Source organism: Myotis brandtii, unplaced genomic scaffold, assembly GCF_000412655.1.
Source record: "Myotis brandtii unplaced genomic scaffold, ASM41265v1 scaffold1006, whole genome shotgun sequence".
Lineage (NCBI taxonomy): Eukaryota > Metazoa > Chordata > Mammalia > Chiroptera > Vespertilionidae > Myotis > Myotis brandtii.
The window spans coordinates 802,048-808,067 of record NW_005353349.1 but is presented as its reverse complement, the minus strand read 5'-3'; the positions used below and the strand labels follow the sequence as shown (position 1 = coordinate 808,067).

Here is a 6,020-nt window from a genome sequence, read left to right as displayed (position 1 = left end):
AGGAGGAAACTTATATACCTAGCCAAGACTCTCACAGTTTACTAAATCAGTGAAGGTACACTTCAACCCTATCTCTTATATAAAAGGCCCTTGGCCGACATGCCATAACACCATCACGACCAAACGAGCAGCAGCTCTCATGGTGGGCGGGGGTGGGGCACAAGCTACTAGTGGCAGAGAGCTACTAGTGGTGGAGAGCTACAAGCAGCAGAGGGTGGGGCAGCGAGCTATGAGCAGCAAAGGTGGGGTGGCCAGCTGAGGCAAGTGGAAGTGAGCTGCTCACGCACGATTTCATGTGCGCTGGGCCTCTGGTCTATATATATAAAACCCTAAGCAACCTTTAAGATGGAACAACCAGTTGCTATGATGTGCACTGACCACCAGGGGGAAGACACTCAATGCTGGAGCTGCCCCCAGCCTGCAGGCCTTGATCGCTGATGAGGCCTGCTGGCCAACTTTTCGGGTCCCTCTCCCCAGCCCTCCCCTAGGCTGGCAGGCCCTGATCAGCCCATTGCCCGCCCACCACGGTGGTGGTTGGCCCCTCCCCCTGGCCAGCAGGTCCTTATTGCCTGATTGGGGCCAGGCCCTGCGCTGGGCTGGGGAACCTGGGGTGGGTGGCAGTGGACTCAGATGGTGAGGGGAGGAGGAGAGAGGGAGGTGGAGAGGCGGTGAATCACATAGCGGTAGAGCAGGGAACCACATGGGGTGGTGAGGGAAGTTGGAGGTGGGGAGGCAGAGAGGAGGGGAAATGGAGAAGGGGGGAGGCATGGAGGAAGAGAGGTGGAGAGGTGGGGAATCTGATCGCCAGCCAGGCCTAGGGACCCCACCCATGCATTAATTTCATGCACCGGGCTTCTAGTGTTTGTATAAGACTACAAAGTGCACCTTATGTTCAAATCACTATACTGCCATCACTTCTCCCAATGAAAAGACTAAACATATCAAAATAACCCTGCAAAAACTCCAGTGCCTGCCCATACTTTTCTTTAGATACTTATTCTACTGTACTGTTTCCTTTTATGATTCTTCAACACTTTCAGTGCTTGCTTTTCAGAAAATTAAGAAAGATGTATGATTTTCTCCCTAGATGTGTTTATGATAGAATTAATCACATTTCATTTGGTAAACATGTATTGAGAATTGCCTATGTACCAAGCAAATCATCAAGTAATGAGTGGAGATAGATGAATGAGGCACAGTTCTGCCTCTGGAAAAGCTCATATCCTACCAAGAGACACAGTCATTAAAGCAATTAATTATAATCTATACAGTAGTTGAAATAAAAATACCCCAGTGTAGGAAAACAGAAAAGAATTAATTTCTCTAGGAGGAGCTTGGAAATCCTTTATGGAGTAGATGTTATTTGAATGTCCATTGAGGGATAGGTTAGAAATTCACCAAAGGTACGTTCTATACCAAATGGTTTAGTAGCAATGTATAGCTATGTAAAGTGCCAGCAGTATTTAGGGACCATCACTGGCCCATGGTGACCAAGTTATGTGTGTGTGAGGAAAGAGAGAGGGTGTAGTGACTGAGACTGATTACACAGATATGCCAGTGCCAGGGCATGTCCTGCACTGGCACATGTACAAGTTTAGCCTTCACAAAAGCCCAATGAAATCTCTGCCACCTCACACCTGTTAAGATAGTTATTCTAAAAAACAAACAAACAAAAGAAAACAAAAAAAGGAGATACGTGTTAGGATGTGGAGATAAGGGGCTCTTACACAGATGGTAGAAATTAAAATTAGTAGAGCCATTATGGAAAACATTATGGAGGTTCTTAAAAAAATTTTAAAAAAATAGAACTACCATATGATCTAACAATCTCACCTCTGAGTATATATCCAAAAGAAATAAAACCATAATTTCAGAGAGATATCTGAACTCCCATGTTCATGACAGCATTATTCATATAAACAAAGGTATGAAAACAACCTAAATGTCCATCTGCAGATGAATGAATAAAGAAAATAACATACACACATGCACACATACATACACACACACACACACACACACACACACACACACACACACACACAGGGACACATAGAGTAAAATATTATTCAACAATAAAAAGGAGGAGATTCTGCTATTTGTGACATCACAGATGAACCTGGAGAGCATTATGCTAAGTGAAATAAGCCAAGTAGTGGGAGAAAAATAATGTGTGTTGTATCAGTTATATATAGATCATTTTTTTTAAAGTTAAACGTGCAGAAATAGAAAGTAACATGGTGGGTATCAGCAGCTGGGAGGAGGGAAAAATAGGGAGATGTTCATCAAAAGGTACAAACTTTCAGTTATAAGATGAGTAAGTTCTGAAGATCTAACGTATAGCATAGTGACTATAGTAAATATGTATTGTGTACTTAAAATTTGCTAAGAGAGATCTTAAGCATTCTCACCAGGCAGACACACAAAAGGTAATTTTTTAAGGTGAGAGTTGCTTGTGGTAAATATTTTATGATATACATTAACTCATCATATTGTACACTTTCAATATATACAATTTTATTTGACACATTTACTTCAATAAAGCTGGAAAAAAATGTTCAGGTTTCACTCGAAAGGCAACAGGGAAGCCCTGGGAGGTTTATAAAGCAGAGGGAACCTGTAAAAAAGTTAAACATATAATGTAAGACACACAAGCTTCTGTCCCTGTACATATTCTAAAAATGTAGAATTCCATGCTACAGAAAGCTAAGGTAACATTCCCCCACTACATCACACCCCAGACATGCCAACCCTTTCCTCTTTGCCCACATTGTGGATGCTTTGTGTTAGATTTGTACCACCTGGAAGAAGCTAACATTTTGTTCACCAGAGTAGAAAAGTCTTCCAGAATCCATAAAAGTTTCCATCTTGTTGTCTTCTTGATTCCCCTTGCCCCCAATATAGACAATTGTAGTCACTGAGCTAAAAGTGAAGCAGTACATTAAAGGTTTTAAGAGAATGGGTTTCAGAGCTTAGCTGCATGAATTTATGCCCTGGATACATTGCATATTAGTTGTTTGAGCTTGGGAAAGTCCTGTGGCTTCTCAGAACATCTTTTTCTCATCTATAAAATGGAGTTAATGATCTAATCTATGGTGGTGTTGTAAAAATTAAAGTAGTTAATACATGTAAAGCACTGTGAACAGTGCCTGGTACAGAATACAGGCAGACCATGGATATGTTATAGGTTCAATGTCAGACCACCTCAATAAAGAAAATATTGCAATAAAGCAAGTCACACACTTTTTTTGGTTTCCTATTTCATGTAAAATTGCTAAAAAATTTTAACCATCATCTGAGCCTTCAGTGAGTTGTAATATTTTTGCTGTTGGAGGGTCTTGCCTTGATGCTAAGAGCTGATAATTGATGGGGTGGTGGTTGCTGAAAGTTAGAGTGGCTGCAGCAATCCTATCTAATAAAGAGGGAATATGCTAATTGACCCTCACAATGTTGCAAAGATGGCGGCGCCCACAGCCAATAAGAAGATAATATGCTAATTGACTGTCCTGCCCTCAAAAATAGCAGCACCCACAGCCAAAAGATGGCAGCGCCCAGTCCCCTCAGCCCTGCTGGGGTGGCAGGCTCACAGCAAGGCTGGGCCTGCCTCCAGGTGGGCCCGGACTTACTACACACCTGCCTCTGGAATCCCCCAGTCCCCTCAGCCCCCAAGTCGTGCAGGCAAGCCTCAGATGGTGGCTGCCCAGTAGCCCAGTGCTGCCCAAGGCTCAGGTAACTAGGGCCGGCCGAGGCTTGCACTGCCGGCAATGGCAGCAGCAGAGGTGTGATGGGGGCATCACCTTCCCCTGATTGTCGGGTCACCTCCTGCCCCTGAGGGCTCCTGAACTGTGAGAGGGGGCAGGCTGGGCTGAGGGACCCCCCCTCTAGTGCACGAATTTTCATGCACTGGGTCTCTAGTTTCATATAATAAGACAACAATGAATTTTGGCTCAGTGATTGACTCTTCCTTTTTTTAGTGATTTCTCTGTAGCCTGTGATATTGTTTGATATCATTTTACCCACAGTAGTACCTCTTTCAAAATCATTTCAAATGCTGCCACTGCTTTATCAACTAAGTTAATATAATATTCCAAGTTACTTATTGTCATTTTAATAATTATCACAGCATTTTTATCAGGAGTGGATTCCATCTCAAGAAATAATTTTCTTTGCTTATCCATAAGAAGTGACTCCTCATCAGTTAAAGTTTTATAATGAGATTATAGCAATTTAGTCACATCCTCAGGTTCTACTTCTAATACTAATTAATCTTGCTATTTCTACCATATCTGCAGCTACTTCTTCCCATTGAAGTCATGGAGCCCTCAAAACCATTGATGGGGATTAGAATAAACTTTTTTCAATCTCCTGTTAATGGTGATATTTTGACCTCTTCCCATGAATCACAAATGTTCTCAGTGGTATCTAGAATAGCGCATTCTTTCCAGAAGATTTTAAATTTACCTTGCTCAGATTCATCAGATGAATCATTGTCTCTGGCGTCTACTGCCTTATGAAATGTATTTCTTAGATAATAAAACTTGAAAGTTGAAATTACTTGTTGATCCATGGGCTGCAGGATGGATGTTGTGTTAGCAGGCATGAAAACAACATCCATCTCATTGTACATCTCCATGAGAGCTCTTGGGTGACCAGGTGCATTGTCAATGAGCAATAATACTATTTTGAAAGCATTTTTTTTCTTCTGAGCAGTAAGTCTCAACAGCAGGCTTAAAATATTCAGTAATTATATTGTAAACAGATGTGCTGTCATCCAAGCTTTGTTGTTTCATTTATAGGGTAGAGGCAGAATGGTCTTAGCATAATTCTTAAAGGCCCTAGGATTGTCAGAATGGCAAATGAGCACTGGCTTTAATTTAAAGTGACCAACTGCATTAGCCTCCAACAAGAGAGTTAACCTGTCCTTTGGAGCTTTGAAACCAGCCATTGACTTCTCCTCTCTAACTATGAAAGTCCTAGATGTCATCTTCTCCCAATATAAAAGCATTTCATCTACATTGGAAACCTGTTCTTAGTCCATTTAATTAATTTACTCAGCTATGTCTCTTGGATAACTTTCTGTAGCTTCCACATCAGCACTGGCTGCTTCACCTTGTACATTTATATAATAGAGACAGCTTTTTAAACCTCATGAACCAACCTCTGCCACCTTCAAACTTTTCTCCTGCAGCTGCCTCACCTCTTTCAGACTTTATACAATTAAAGAGAGTTAGGACCTTGGCCTGGACTAGGTTTTGGCTTAAGAGACTGTTGTGGGTTTTTTAAATCTTCTATCCAGACCACTAAAACTTTCTCCATAATAGAAATAATAGTTTCACTTTCTTATCATTCATATGGTCCTTGAGTGATAGCACTTTTAATTTCATTCAAGAACTTTTCCTTTTCATTCACAACTTGATTGTTTAGTGCATGAGGCTAGCTTTTGGCCTATCTTGGCTTTCAAGATGCCTTCCTCATTAAGCCTAATTATTTCTGGCTTTTGATTTAAAATAAAAACTTCCTTTCATTTGAACACTTAAAGGGCATTGTAGAGTAATTAATTGACCCAATTTCAAAATTGTTGGATCCCAGGTAATAAATAGGGAGGACCTAGATGAGGGAGATGGGAGAGCAGCCAGTTGATGGAGCAGTTAGAACACAAACATTGAGTGATTAAGTTCACTGTCTTATATGGACATGGTTCATGCCTGTAAGTGCTCAGTGAGTATTATTATTCTGGTATCCAAATTGATTATGGATTACAAAATGCCAAACTATTATAATCTCTACTGGGAAGATTCATGTAAACAGAATTGACGATTGAAACATGACTCTCATACTGAAGCCAGTGCTTGAGCTACTCCCCAACAAAGGCAGATTAGTAGTATTTAAGGAGTATGTACCATATGCCGAGGGCTTTTATATGCATTATGTCATTCACCCTCACAAGAACACAGATATGGATACATATATATTTAGTTGTATGCTACATCATATATTTTTCATAAGAAAGGAAATTGAGA

The 6,020-nt window shown here is 41.0% G+C and overlaps 1 pseudogene; it reads right to left on the bottom strand.

The window, feature by feature from the left end:
• Nucleotides 1-3,918: 3,918 nt before the first annotated feature.
• Nucleotides 3,919-5,544, bottom strand: LOC102249068 (annotated as a pseudogene).
• Nucleotides 5,545-6,020: the final 476 nt, after the last annotated feature.